The 13,796-nt window shown below is 44.3% G+C and overlaps 1 non-coding gene across 1 annotated transcript; it reads right to left on the bottom strand.

The window, feature by feature from the left end:
- Positions 1-7,045: 7,045 nt before the first annotated feature.
- On the bottom strand, positions 7,046-7,117 carry trnah-gug (transfer RNA histidin (anticodon GUG)). The gene has a single exon. It is a non-coding gene; the product is annotated as a tRNA-His (tRNA).
- Positions 7,118-13,796: the final 6,679 nt, after the last annotated feature.

The following is a 13,796-nucleotide window of genomic DNA, read 5'->3' as shown; positions in this document are numbered from 1 at the left end:
ATCAGTTGGACGGAAGTGTGTACTGCAGGTGCTGGAAATCAGAATCAATATTAGAGTGGTACTGAAGAAGCACAGCAGGTCAGGCAGCATTCGAGTTGCAGAAAAAAATGACGTTTCGGCAAAAGCCCTTCATCAGGATTAAAGCTGGGAGCCTCAAGGTTGGAGAGATAAATAGGAGGACTGGGTCTGGGAAGAATGTAGCTGAGAGTGCAATAGGTGGAAGGAAATGGGGTTAAAGATGGTAGGTCGGAGAAGAGGGTGGATTGGATAGGTGGGAAGGAAGATAGACAGGTGGGATAGGTCAGTTGGATGATGCCAAACTAAAAGGTTAGAACTCGGATAAGATGGGCGTGAGGAGATGAGGAAACTGGTGAATATCACATTGATGCCCTGGTGTTGAAGGGTCCCGATGGGAGATGAGGCCTCGGGTGGTGAGGGAATAGTGATGGAGGAGGCCCAGGACCTGAATGCCCTCGGGAGAGTGCGGAGGGGAGTTGATGTGTTTGGTCATGGGGCATTGGGATTGAATGTTGCGGGTGTCCTGGAAATGTTCTCTGAAGCGCTCTGCCAGAAGGTGTCTGTTGGTCCCAGTGTAGACAAGACCGCATCGAGAGCAACAGACGCAGTAAATGACATGTGTGGAAGTGCATATACACATTTGATGGATGTGGAAGGCTCCACTGCAGCCTTGGAAGGACGTGAGGGGGAAGATGTGGGTGCAGGTTTTGTAATTCCTGTAGAGGCAGGGGAATGTGTCGGGAGAGCAGGGTGGGTCAATGGAGGGCGTGGACTTGACTAGGTAGTCGTGAAAGAAACAGTCTTTGTGAAAGGTGGATAGGAGTGGGGAGGGAAATATATCCCTCGAGGTCAGTGTTTCTGACACCTTTTACAAACCCACTGTTTCCCACAGCTATCTGGGGTATAACTCCTCCCACCCCACCTCTTGCGCAACCAGTATCCTGTATTCCCAATTCCTCCACCTGCATCGCATCTGGTCCCAAAGGAGAAGCACAGCAGGTCGGGCTGCACACAAGGAGAAGTAAGATCAATGTATCGGGCAATAGTTGAGCGGGGTAGGGGATGAAGGTGATAGGTCAGAGAGGAGGGTGGATTGGATACGTGGAAATGAAAATTGGCAGTGAGGATAAGACATGGGGACAGTGTTGAGCTGGAAGTTTGGAGCTGGGGTAAGGTGGGGGAAAGGGAAATGAGAAAACTGGTTAAATCCACATTGTTACCCTGGGGTTGAAGTGTTCTCAGACGAAAAATGAGGCGTTCATCCTCCAGGCGTTGGGGGGAGAGGGGTGAGGGATTGCCGGTGAAGGAGGCTCAGGACGTCCATGTCCTCGGCTGAGTTGGAGCGGGAGTTGAAATTTTGGGCCACAGGGAGGTGTGGTTGATTGGTGTGGGCGTCCCAGAGATGTTCCTTAAATCGCTCTGCTCGGACGCATCCAGTCTCCCCAATGTAGAGGAGGTCGCAGCGGAAACAATGGGTACAATAAATTATATTGGTGGATGTGGAAGGCTCCTTTGGGGACTTGGATGGAGGTGAGGGAGGAGGTGTGGGCGCAGGTTTTGCAATTCCTGCTGTGGCAGGGGAAGGTGCCTGAATGGGATGGTGGTTTGTGGGATGGTGTGGACCTGACCAGGTAGTCATGAAGGGAACGGTCTTTGCGGAAGGCAGAAAGGGGTGGGGAGAAAAATATATTCCAGGTGGTGGGGTCCGTTGGAGGGGCAGAAATGTCGTTGGGTAATTTGGTTCATGCGAAGTTTGGTAGGTTGGAAGGTGAGCACCGGGGAGGTACTGTCCTTGTTACGGTTGGAGGGGTGAGGTCTAAGCGCGGAGGTGCGGGATGTGGATGAGATGCGTTGGAGGGCATCTTTAACCACGTGGAAAGGGAAATTGCAGTCTCTAAAGAAGGAGGCCATCTGGTGTGTTCTGTACTCAATGTTTCATTCTCCCCACCTCCACCCTCCTCTCATTTATCTCTCCACCCTTCAGGCACTCTGCCTGTATTCCTTATGAAGGACTTTTGCCCAATCCTTGTGTGGACCAATCTGATTCCAGCCGCTGTCTGATTTCAAGTTCCAATTCCGTTTCTGTGCTTGAAATTTCAACCGTTTCTTCGCATAAATGTCTCCACCTGCCTTAATAATATGTAAGGACACTGCAGGCAACAGCAGAGATTTACGAACATGTTGTCAACACTGGAGTAAATGGAGCTTCGTGGAATGAATTATTAGGCTGGAATTATTGTCCTTGAAACAAAGGAGGCGGAGTGGACCTCTATAATCACATAATAACATTTATGAACTTTCAATATTCATGGGATCTTGACAGGGTAGTTACTGACAGGTACTTTACTCTCTGGTATGAGGAGAGCACCAGAGGACATGAACTCAGAATTATATATTGCCTATTTAATTCAGAAATGTGGAGTAATTTCTTTGCTCAAGGGAAAGTGAATCGGTAGAACTCCTTATCAAAACTGTTGTTGAGGCTGAGTTGTTGTGTATTTTCAAATTGTGCCAGACAGATATTTATCAGGAAGACGATGAAGCTTTGTCAAGTAAATGCAAGAGAATGGAGTTGAGGATTATCAGATCAGCCATGAGTTCATTGAATGGTGGAGCAGTCTCGATGGCCTGAATGGCCGACTTCCAATCCTACATCATTTGGTCAAACGCTTTATTTTATTGATAAGTGTAGAATTCTGAGGGCATGCGATGAAGTGACAGAAAAGATTTCCAAACTGATCAGACAGCTCAGGAACTAGGCTCATAAGCTCATGATCAAGAAATGTGCTGTGGCCTGGAGACAACAAATGGCACTGGGCACATCTCAGATGGGTATGTGCAGAAGTTGTGATTGCTAAAGAAAATTGTTGGATGTTTTATTGTTGCCAACTTGGTGACCACGCTGGATGATGGATCGCGGTATGATTCACACAGCAAAAGGTTGTGAAAGAATGAAAGTTTCATTTCATTAGAAAAGTTTTCTGTGGTTCAATTCCAATTGATTGTTTGAAATACTGATCAGAACTTCGTGTGGAGCGTTACATTAAAATTCACAATCCCACTGGATAAACTATTGCACCTAATCTCCTTATTTGTTTCACTTTCATTCAATGTAAATTCATAGAAAGTCAAGATGAAATGATAGGAGGAAAGAAACGTTTGTACTCCTTTTCATTATTCCAATTTAACTTACAACGGAATCAAATTGCTTTATTTTGACTTTGATGAGGTATCGATTTATCACAAATCTCCGGTGCAATGAAGGGCAAGAGCAAGAATCCCCATCCAGTGTATGGCACAAAGGGAAACCACAGCTGCGTTTGATAGAAGTAACAGCCCCCGTAGGATTCAAATCCACACATGCACAATGGAAGACCAACCCGTCGCGTTAAACTCTGGGCCACTTAAGTCCATGGCAAAGGGGCTCACATATGACCAGATCAAAATTACATATGGTGCACCTAGGGGATAAGAAATTGCCTGAGCGGAATCGAATCCACACCATTATGTTTCTGTTTTAAGTGGAATAATAATACCAGCAAATTCCAAGGAATTGACCTCGTCCTTGGAAGGAATACCTGTCCTTGATACATTCGGAGTCGGAACTGTCTCAGAATGAGCCAACAAATATGAAATTCCCGTAACATTCACACGCACATTTAGTCTTGACTAATAATTTCTTCAGACAGTTTCTCTCTCACCTGAAGAAGTATGTATGGAGAGAAAAGTGAAGGTGATGTATTAGCTCGTTTGTCTTTCTCATATGGCTGAACCTGGATTGAGTAAAATTCCCAGAAAAGCAGTTTTGTTCATTTTATTTTATTAATTTTGCTGCAACCTCACTCTGTTCATTGCAATGATCGGAAGTGAAGTGGATTTACATGATTGGAACGTTTAATGTTGCATTCAATTTTGCTCCGAATTGATTTCAGCTTAAAGGAAATACTGCTGAGAAAACCAGAAGGTTGAACTACAAAACAAGATATCAGTTTTGATGCTCAGTTACTTTGGTAGATTTCAGTAGGTATCAAATGAACCCAACATCATGGCGAATATCCTCCCATCTTTAAGGCATATGATTAAAGCAGGAAATCGATCTTCAAGAGACAAGTTACTTCCTGTTCATTATGGAAGAACTTTCCTTGACAATATACCAAATCGGCTCTGTTCCATTTATAATACTTCATGTGGAATATTAATTTAAATCTTTCAAAACTCTGAGTTTTTTTTTGCTGAATCTTATTTAGCTTCATACGTTTCCGATATTTCTTTACATCTAAAATTATCCAAATTCGATATTGTTTCCTCGCACCTTCCATCCCCCACACCCCACTTTTACTTTTACCTGGCCATAAGCTGTCTCTCTCCTGATGAAACTCACTCCTTGTGTGTCTCTAAATGTGCCTTTCCAAATATTTTGGAAACGAATTCTCTAAGTGACAAAATTCTGCTCCCATCATTTCTTTGTCCTAAATTGATGGTTTTGAAAGAGTGACGTTCAGATATTTACCGAATTGAAAGAGAGAATTTACCACCTATTTCCTCTCTCCAAACCTAACATACTCTGGAAAACTTACATTCGGTTTTATTTTGTTCAGTTTCAAATTTTCAAACACACTAAGAAATAAAATTCTATCCCTACTAAACGCTGTCACCATCATCTGTAATGTCTTCGTACCCCAGTAAACGCTGGCATTTGCTTCTCTCTGATAGAATCGCAGATTCTCTACAGTGCAGAAAGTACAATTCAGCCAATCGAGACTGTAAGTACACTCTGAAGAGCATCTCAACCAGACCTAGCCCCCCTCTCTATCACCGCAAGCTTCTGGCTTGTTATATCAAATAGACCTGCTGGAATAAAACCTGGAATCGAGTGACTGCTGACCTTATCATTGCGTTACCCATGGCTAATTCACTTAACTTAATGAATTCACTCCCTGGACACATCAGCACAATTTAACATGGCCAATCCATCTAACCTACATACTTAACAACAGTGCGAAGCACTGAGCAACGGTACCATCACAATGAACACCATCCGTGTCTTGTTTAATGGCTTTACGCATTGGTAGCTCAGCCTAGTGAAAGCAAGCTGCGCCCATCAACCCGAATTCAATGCAGCAAAACGCGGTTCTTCGCTGTACAACCTCATTAGTGCAGCAGGATATGTCTCTGCACTCAGATCTGAATTGGTTTGCTCTGTTTCCTTCCTCAGATTCCTGCTTGAAATAAACATATCAGTCAGGAACAACTCTATATAATGGTTTTCATTGCAACACAAACACAATGTGCAGTTTGCAGAAGTTACGTGTTTGCACTTTCACTGACACCCTCTCTCCCCAGGAGCTGCAGTCCTTCCCCAGCTGATTCAGACAGCACTGTCCTTCCTGTGACACGTCCCACCGAGAATGGAAGGCCAGGCATTAATAACCTTCACTGGGTAATTGAACGACAGATTTAAAACATTTACGATGCCCCCAGCGGAGAATTGAGTCCTGTGACAGGAGGGGACACTAACCACGATACTGTGGAGGACAACAACATCGAAGGCAGCCCTTCAGCCTGTTGTGCCCGCACTTGTCCGACGCAACTGCTCAACGACTTGAATCAAGTTTTCCATCGTTTAGCCCATAGTCTTACATTCCTTGTCATCACAAATTCACATCTGAATTTTTTTAAGTTAAAACGGTTTCAGCCTCTCTGACCCTTTCCGCACATCTACTCAAACCTTTTTGCCTTTTCCCGAAATCTCTTGGCCCCGGTGTTCGATCCCTCCATCAATAACAAACGCTTCTTTCAGTCTATCCTATCCATATCCGTCATTATTTTGTACATTTCAGTCATGTCTTCTCCAATCTCCTCTGTTCGGTGATAAACAACCACAGTCTGTCCAATCTCTCCTCATAAATGAAACTCTCCAGCCCAGACAATATCCCAGTGAATCTCTCCTTCAACGTTCCCAGTGCGATCACATCATTGCTATACTGTGAATTGCAGAACTGCACACAGTAATCTAGCTAGAGCCGAATGAACTTTTTTTTCTATTCTGTTACAGTATGAGGGCGTCACTGCCTCCGCAGGGTTGATTGTGATCCCTAATTGCACAGCGGGCAGTTGAGACTCAACCGTATTGCAGTGAGTCTGGAGTCACATGCAGGCCCGACCAGGTAAGAATGGCAGTTTCTTTCCTTAAAGGATGTCAGTGAACCCGATGGTTTTGTTTTTTCAACAATTGACCATGGATTTATAGGAGTTATTAGATTCGTAATTCCAGATATTATTTGAATCCCAATTCTAACACCTGGCGTGGTCGGAGTCAAACCCGGGTCCCTGGTTCATTTGCTTGGTATCTGAGTCAACAGTCCAGTGGTAATAGCGCTCGGCCATTGCAGAAAACCTGTGAAACTAATCTTTCCCAATGAAGTCGCTTTTCCTCGATATTGTCCTGCGTCAATTTCCTGAGCTTGACCCCCAATAATCTCTGGTCCATGTCAGTAAAAGCTGCTACATGAGCATTGATCTCACCAACAGTGGTAACCAAATGGATCAACTGGTCTTCAGGTCCCGATCATGAGCTTGGGGAACGTTCACTCAGCAACATTGATGCAGCAGCACAGACTGATTGGTATCAAGGTGAGAGTCAGTGTTAGATTCGGGAGTGCCTTCATGAAACAGGAAATGACTCCACAATCACATGATGAAAGAGCATAGCTCAGAAAGCTAGTGCTCATTTAAACCTGTTAGACTCTAACCTGGTGTTGTGTGATTTTTAAGTTTGCGCACCATCGTCCAACACCGGAGTCTCTAAATTAATGAAACGGGGGTGTGGGACGGAAAGTTCAGTTTGTGATCGCAGGATGGAGAGAAATCTCTGAGAACGGGTGGATTTGAATTCTGACATATGAAACACAGAGATGTGAGCGAGCAGAATTTGAAGGAAAAACGTCATCACCTTGGAGAAAATTACCACGTTAAAACAATTGATTCCTTTGTGTTTCACAAAAACTGGGGCAGATAGAGCAAATGCTGCCGTGACTCGGATTCGAACCGAGGTTGCTGCGGCCACAACGCAGAGTACTAACCACTATACGATCACGGCATCCCACACACAAGCACGCCAACAGCGCTAGTACAGTAGCATAAGAAATGTTAGGCAGAGCAAAAAATGCACAATATCAGTGCTGAGCGAACAGTGGCAGATATGTGGGAAATCAGAATAGGCTGACCGTTTATCATCGATGCCCCCAGAAGCTGTGGTGATTCCATCATTAATATGCTGAAAGCTGAGATAAATAGATTTCTCCAAAACATCAAAGACTCCAGGGACAGTGCAGGTGTTGTTGAAATGTATGCTTCAATAGCAATGCAGTTTAACATCGGATCCTTCTCCGGTTTCCCCACACAAGACAGTAACCACTGCTGCCACATTGTCCCAATTCCCAGCCCCAGAATCAGAGGAACTGAGTGGCGCAGTCGCGAAGATCCAACTAGAAATCGGGTTCGGAATAAGGTCGCAGAGATACTCGATGGCTCCGGTGAATGCACGGTTTTTCTATGACTGTTTAGAGGCACAAGCAATTCCGAGGTTGGGAGTGCTCCTGGTCAAAGGGCCGGCGGAAGGGAAAGTTTGTTCCCGTTTATAATAACATAGCAATCTGCAGTGCATCTTACTGAGACAGCTGAGTGCCTCAACTAGAGCGTGGGCGGTTGGTTTAAGTTTGATTCTGCTTCACAATCGCCCACTTGCCTGGAATGAATTGCTTTCACCATTTTTCTTTCCAATTGTTTGATATCTCCCTGTAGTCTGAGGCTTTCTTCCTCATGGTTAATTGCATGACTAACTGTTATATGATCTGCACACTGCTAAATGACGGCCACGACAAGTAAATATGAGTCATTGATCTATCTGAGAAAACAGTGGAACTCACAGCAGGCATGCTTCGTAGGTTTTCAGGCAACATCAGAATTGAAGACAGTGAGGAAGATTATCTAAGACTCAAAAGGATCTTAATCCAATGAGCCGATGGACTGAAAAATGTAACATGGAGTTCAATCTGGATAAATGTGGAAGGTATTGCATTTTGGTACATCAAAAAGAGTAGGGCTTTGCGTAGTGTTGGAGAACACGGAAGCTAGAGGTACAGGTACATAATTCCTTGTAGTTTGCATCGCACACAGACAGGATGGTTAAAAGCCCTTTGGCACACTTCCCTTCATTGCTCAGTCCTTTGTGCACAAGAGTTGGGACGTTATGTTGAAGTTTTGCAGGACATTGATGATGCCTCTTCTGGAATATTACGTCCAATTCTGGTCGCCCAGTTGTAGGAATGACATTATTCAGCTGGAGTAGGTTCAGAAAAGGTATACACGCATGTTGCCTGTGGAAGGTTTGAGTTAAAATGAAAGGCTGGATAGGCTGAGAGTATTTTCAGATTCAAGATTGGGGTGCTGGAAAACCACAACAGATAAGGCAGCATGCGAGCAACAGGAGAATCAACTTTTCACGCAAGTGTCATTCACCAGGCTCGTGCCTGAAACGTCGATTCTCCTTCTCCTCAAATGCTGCCTGACCTGCAATGTTTTTCTAGCACAGCACACTCTCGACTCTGATCTCTTATCTGCAGTTTTCACTTTTTCCTATTGAGAATGTTTTCACTCTAGGTTAAGGATTTGAGCGGCGACCTGACAGAAGTTTATGAATTATAGAGAGGTAAGTTAAAGGTAACGATAGCTGCCTTTTCCCACAAGGGGGAGTTCAAGGCGAGAGGGCATATGTTTAAGTGAAAAAGAGAGACATTATAAAAAAGATGTGAGGCATTTCGTTTAGAGAGGGTGTTTTACGTGTGCAATTATCTTGCTGAGGAAGTGATGGACGAGGATGCATTTGCAACATTTAAAGGAAAATTGGATCCATCCATGAATGGGAAAGTGGATTTTAAAAATAAAATCTTTTCTTTCATGCCTAGTGCATCAGTTATTTACCAGAGGACAGTTAGGAGTCAACCACGACATTACGTATCTGGAGTTTCACGTGGGATAGAACAGATGACTATGGCAGTTTGCTTCCTGAACTGGCATGAGTGAATCAGGTGGGAGTTTCCACACCAACTGAATCAGGTCATCACGAGAGTTTTCAAACTCCATCATCTGTCCTGCCAGAATCTGAACCCTTTGTCCCCAAAATATTACCTGGGATTTGGATTAACGATAAAGTAATAAAACTATATTATCACCGCTCAGCGGGTACAGGAGGAGGCAAATGTGACTAGATTAGTTTGGCAGTATGTTCAACATGGATTGGTCAGTCTGACCAGCCTGTTTTCATGCTGTATGACTCTATGACTTACGCTATGGAACAGACAGTTGGTTGGGATTAACAGCAGCATTGACAGCATAATCGAACACCTGATGGGATATGTCATCCTGCTGGAGTCTCCGGAGGTGGTTTTGCTCAGTGATCCCTTCCCATCACGGGACTGGTGAACGGCCTCTCCCCAGTGTTACTGATTAAATGAGGTTCCATTTCTGTGGTTAATTGAATCCCTTCCAGCAGTTCCCAAATTGTCCTGCTTTCTCTGTGGTATTGGCGTCATTTTTTCTATCCAGAGTGAACGATCATTTCAAATTATGACCACTCAGAAACAAATGCTGTTTTCCATGTTGTGAATGTGTTTTCATTCTTTCTCATTCACACACAGGGTGTGAGTATGACTGGAGAGGACAACATTTATTCTTCGCCCCTTGTTCGTTGCTGCCTGGCTGCATCACAAACCCGGGCGCGATCCCAGCCTTGCGTCTCTGTCTGTGGGCAGTCTGCACATTGTCTGAATGTTTGCGTTTTTATTCCTCCCTCTGACCAAAGATGTGCCAGTTAAAGAGATCAACAATGGGAAATGCAGGCTTATGGGATTGGGAATAGCGTGGGATCTGGGGGGATGCCCTTTGGAGGGACCATATCGACTGGAACGGCCGACTAGCCTGCTTCCCCACACGTGAGGATTCTTGAATTAAGGGTCAGCTAATGTTTTTCTGGTCCTGGAGTCTCTCGTAGGCAGGACTGGGTAAAGATGGTAGAATCCCTTGCATACGGGACATGAATGAGTGCGATTTCAGGAATTAAGTCATGATCTCTGTTCCTGAGGTCAGGCTTGAATTCTAGGTTTTATTCGTCGAACTTAAACATTACCAGTTCGCTGTCCAAGTCCCCAAGGACAACTAGTTTAAAATAGCACCCCAACACCACTTTCTCCATGTTGAAGTCTTTACTGTGGAATGAAACTGATGCTGAGCTGATGCAAGCAAAGCAGCTGCCATCGCCAGTGTCGGAATCACTGATCCAAATGGCAAAATCATCTTTTAAATCCACCACTGCGAAGTTAAGGGCTCAACACGCTCCCGCTGTGCCACTCAGCTATCTTAGCAAGATGCACTGTAGATCGCTATGAGAGTATAAACGGGGACAACTATTCCCTTGATCAGGAGCGTACTCAACCTAAGAATTTCTTGCGCCTCTATACCATCACAGAAGGACCACACTGTCACCTATTGCATCACTGGAGACAAAGAGTAACTCCGCACATTCATTCCCATCCCCATTTCCGGTTGGATCTGGGTGGCTGTGCCGCAATTTCTCTGACTCAGAGTCTGGGACTGGTATTAGTTCCCAGCACTGGTTACTGCCTTGAGAAAGTTGGTGAAATCACCGATGTTAAGCTAAAATGCTAGTGAAGCATACATTTCAACAATATCCTGTACTGCCCCCCGAGTCTTTGATGTTTTGTCGAAATCTCTCAATCTCAGTTTTCAACATTCTCATTCAAGGAGCTCCACAGTCTCTGAGGACATCGAACTGAAAGATTCAGCTCATTCTCAGTTCCCATATGTCTGTCACTGTTAGCTGAGTACTGATATGTACATTTGCTGTTCTTCCGAACATTTCCTGTGCTAGTATACTTATTGCTGCTGCCAAGCATCCTGTTCTGTTGTTGCTGTGATCGTGGTTGTCGGTATTTTGCATTGTGACCGCAGCAACCTCGATTCGAAACCATCTCATGACTCTAAGTGTTCTCTCCGTTGTCCTTTTTGTGACACATCGTAAGAAATTAATTGTTTTACCTTCAAATTTCGCTTTCTCACATCTCTGCGTTTCATAAATCAGGATTCAAACACACCCGCTGTCGGTGATTCCTCTCCTTCCCACGATCATTAAATCTCCGTTCTGTCCCTCCTCCCAATTCTCTGAGGCAATGCACAATCTATCACTCTCTTTCACATTCATACTGTTCTGTCTGTGCTGCGATCACTGTTGCTGGGTGAACGTGCCACAATCCCACCATCGGGTCCTCCAAACAAGTCGATTCACTTGAATACCGCAGTTGTGAAATCAATCCCCATGTAACAGCTTTTACTGACATAGGCCAGAGACAATTGGAGCGTCAGGCTCATGGAAAAGACCCAGGGCAGTTTTGGGAAAAACAGATTTTATTGGAAAAGAACAGCTTTTGTGGCTTTCTGCGTTGGTAATTTCATAGGACTGATAATCCAGAGACCGAGGGAATAGTCTGGGTACAAGGTCTTGAGTCCCACCATGCCAAATTGTAAAACTTAGATTCAGCAAATATCTGCAATGAAGAATATAATGACCACTATAGATCCATTGATACTTGTTGAAAAAAGAGCATCTGGTTCACTGATGTCATTTCAGGATGGAATCCGCTGTCCTTACTTGGTCTGACCTGCATGTGACTTCAGGCTCATAGCAATATGATTGAATCTCAACAGCGCTCTTTGCAACTAGGAATGGGTAATAAATTCTGCTTTGCCAGGATCGCCCTCATACTAATCCAGAAATTTTAAAACAAACGCTCATTAGGTTCAAGCAAGAGTGTTGTGTGCAGTTTTGCAAGTCACATTATCGCAGGAATGTAATCACACTGAAAACATTGCAGGAGATATTTACCGGGATATTGTTTGGGATGAAGAGTTTCAGTTAGGAAGAAAGGCAGGACAAAGTGGACTGTTTGTAGCAGTGCAAAGGAGATGTAGAGGAGACATGATTGGGTTAGGGAAGGGACAGGGTTGACTGAACGAGTTTCCCATTGATGGAGGGATCGATTAGCAGGAGCCAGAGATTTAATGAGAAAGGCAGAAAGGTTTGAGAAGATGTGCGAAAATGCTTTATCAGCCAGTGTGTGGTTGGAATTTGGAATACACTGTCAGCATTTTTCAGAGTGGCAGACATTACTATAGCTGAAAATGTGTTGCTGGAAAAGTGCAGCAGGTCAGGCAGCATCCAAGGAGCAGGAGATTCGACGTTTCGGGCAAGAGCCCTCTTCCTGAAGAAGGGCTCACACCCGAAACGTCGAATCTCCTGCTCCTTGGATGCTGCCTGACCTGCTGCGCTTTTCCAGCAACACATTTTCAGCTCTGATCTCCATCATCTGCAGTCCTCACTTTCTCCTAGACACTGCTATAGCCTGAACAAACATTCAGATGTGAATTTGTGATGCCAAGACATATAAGGCTGTAGGATAAACATTGCGAAATGGGATTCAGTTCATTAGGCAGGTGTCTTTGACAAGTGTGGCCACAATTGTTTGAAAGGCCTCCTTTGACACTCTTGTTCTCGGTAGTATAGTAGGTAGTGTCCCCGCCTGTCACAGGGTTCAATTCTCCACTGGGGACAGTGTAAATATTTTAAAACTGTCGCTCCATTCCCAAGTGCGGGTATTGATAGTTGTCCTTCCATTCTCGATAGGACATGTCACAGGAAGGACAGTGCTGCCTGAATCAAGGTGGGGAAGGGCTGCAGCACTCAGGGAGGCAGTGTGTCAGTGAAAGCGCAAACACGTGACTTCTGCAAACTGCACATTGTTACTGTGTTGGAATGAAAAGCATTTGACAGCCTTGTTCCGGATTGAAGTGTTTATTGGAAGCAGGATGTTGAGGAAGAAACAGAATAAAAACATTCAAATATGAGTGCAGAAACATTTCCCGCAGCACGAATCAGATCGTAAAGCATAGAATAGCATTGCGATACATTGAATTTGGGTTGATTTGCTTTGATGAGGCAGAGTTACCAGGATATAAAGCCATTAAAAATGATACAGGTTTTGCTCACGATGATGGAACATTGGCTCAGTAATTCGCACTGCTTTCGGTCTGAGGGTTATGTTGATTGGCCAAGTTAAATTGCCCTCTCGTGTCCAGGGAATGAATTAAGTAAGTTTAATGAATTAGCCACGGGTAAAGCGGGGACATGGTCAGAAGTCACAGAACGCCAGGTTATAGTCCAACAGGTTTATTTGACATCACAAGGGGGAAGGTTGCCCCTTCTTCTGGTGAAATATAAGGGAATAGGGAGGAGAGCTAGGTCTGGATGAGTTCCTCTTCAGAGAGTCGACTTTGGCTTGATTGACTGAAATGCTCTTTCTGCACTGTAGGATTCTGTGATTCTATGAATTGATAATGATCGTGTTTACTGGGGTGTAAAGCCATTAGAGAAGATGCTGATGGTGTGTACTGAGGATGAAAGTTTATTCACTTGTCTTCTTGGGAAACTGAGAACAGTTATCCCTGAACCAAAGAAGACTTAATGTTTTTTTTTCAAGTTATGAAATGTTTGGATAGAGTAAATAGGTGGAAAATTCCCTCTTTCACGTAAGTAAACATCTAGCTGTCAGGCGTTCAATACCTTTGATAAAACCTTTGAAGGACAAAGAAATGATGAGAACAGAATCGCTGTCCCTCGGAGAATCTGTTTTTCAAAGTATATGGAA

This window comes from Hemiscyllium ocellatum, chromosome 7 (genome assembly GCF_020745735.1).
Source record: "Hemiscyllium ocellatum isolate sHemOce1 chromosome 7, sHemOce1.pat.X.cur, whole genome shotgun sequence".
Lineage (NCBI taxonomy): Eukaryota > Metazoa > Chordata > Chondrichthyes > Orectolobiformes > Hemiscylliidae > Hemiscyllium > Hemiscyllium ocellatum.
Note: the sequence above shows the minus strand (reverse complement) of the source record. Positions and strands in the feature narration are given on the sequence as shown.